This window comes from Cherax quadricarinatus, chromosome 81 (genome assembly GCF_038502225.1).
Source record: "Cherax quadricarinatus isolate ZL_2023a chromosome 81, ASM3850222v1, whole genome shotgun sequence".
Classification (NCBI taxonomy): domain Eukaryota; kingdom Metazoa; phylum Arthropoda; class Malacostraca; order Decapoda; family Parastacidae; genus Cherax; species Cherax quadricarinatus.
Window position 1 is genome coordinate 357785 of NC_091372.1, and position 1864 is coordinate 359648.

Sequence of the window (1864 nt, forward strand, 5' to 3'; positions counted from 1 at the left end):
GACGAATATTTATAACCGTTCTAGTGTATATATTGACAATTGTAATTATACTTACTATGAATGTAATGATAGGTAATCCTATGATTATTTAATGTATTGTATATTTTTTAAATTATAAAAAAAAAAAAAAAAAAAAAAAAAAAAAAAATATTTCATCATATATGGTTTAGGGAAATACTAGTTGGCTTAGGTGTAAATATCGGATATGTGCTGCAGCGTACTTTATAAGGTGTATTATGTTCATGTATTATGTTTTGTATAAAAAAAAAAAAAAAAAAAAAAAAAAAAAAAAAAAAAAAACTCCCACTTTATGTGTGATTCTTTATCTTTTAACTCCACGCCTCTTGCCAAGACCCTCGCATTTACTTCTCTTACAACCCCATCTATAAATATATTAAACAACCACGGTGACATCACACATCCTTGTCTAAGGCCTATGTGAGGGAAAAGGTGTAAGTGGGGTTAAGGTTGTTCGGGCAACCAGGAACCATTAGCGAGTTACGTTGCGCGCGCACACACCCCCCCCCTCTCTGGCGGGCTGGGGCAAAACTAGTTCCTGGTGTCCGATTTGTTAAAGTTTCTACTCCTGGTAATATTGACCTTACCTGGTGTGGATTGAAGTTTGGAGAGTCACTTCACCTCCACTCTTCTCCTAATCAGGTAGGGTGATCTACCAGGAGTATTACTGTTTGTTCTTTTCTAGTGTTTGCTGGTTACCAGTAATGATTTTGGCATTTATCATTCTTTTTCTTTCTTAAATGTTATATTATCATGACTATGGGTAACCAGTTTTATTTTCTCTTATTTACCAGCTCTGTTCCTGGCGTGGTCTTCCAGGATAGACGCCAGATAAAGGGGCAAGACGTGTGTTAATAATACTTATTAACATTATTCTACAACTACCGGCCCTTACCTATTCTACTTGTGCTCCATCCAAGTGGTAGGAGATTCCAGAACATCGGATTACCATCTGCCCAGGATAACCTACATAAATAACATCAGAGGAACTATCTAGGGCCATACCTACTCCTACCCAACTACAAGAACTGAAGGCCATTTTTTTTTATTATATTTAAATTTTAAGTAAAATTCTCAAAAATCATTTTTCTTGTTTTTCCTAAATCATTTCTTTATTTATTTTTCCATTAGTTTCTTTTGTTCAGTTGGAAGGCGTTCCACTGACAGCCTACTTTTACTGGGAAATAATTTCCCTCTTTCCTACATACTCTAACTTGAGTCTCACTATCCTCGTAAAAACTCTTCAGTAACCTACCTCCTACACCATACACCTGCAACATCTGCCACATTGCTCCCCTATCCACCCTGTCATACGCCTTTTCCAAATCCATAAATGCCACAAAGACCTCTTTAGCCTTATCTAAATACTGTTCACTTATGTTTCACTGTAAACACCTGGTCCACACACCCCCTACCTTTCCTGAAGCCTCCTTGTTCATCTGCTATCCTATTCTCCGTCTTACTCTTAATTCTTTCAATAATAACTCTACCATACACTTTACCAGGTACACTCAACAGACTTATCCCCCTATAATTTTTGCACTCACTTTTGTCCCCTTTGCCTTTATACAAAGGAACTATGCATGCTATCTGCCAATCCCTAGGTACCTTACCCTCTTCCATACATTAATTAAATAATTGCACCAACCACTCCAAAACTATATCCCCACCTGCTTTTAACATTTCTATCTTTATCCCATCAATCACGGCTGCCTTACCCCCTTTCATTTTACCTACTGCCTCACGAACTTCCCCCACACTCACAACTGGCTCTTCCTCACTCCTACAAGATGTTATTCCTCCTTGCCCTATACACGAAATCACAGCTTCCCTATCTTCATTAACA

General features: G+C 37.5%; 1 long non-coding RNA gene across 1 annotated transcript; it reads left to right on the forward strand.

The window, feature by feature from the left end:
* The first annotated feature begins 456 nt into the window (after positions 1-456).
* Positions 457-1102, forward strand: LOC138855090 (uncharacterized). Its single transcript, XR_011394243.1, has 2 exons — positions 457-660; positions 813-1102. It is a non-coding gene; the product is annotated as an uncharacterized lncRNA (long non-coding RNA).
* The last annotated feature ends 762 nt before the right edge of the window (positions 1103-1864 follow it).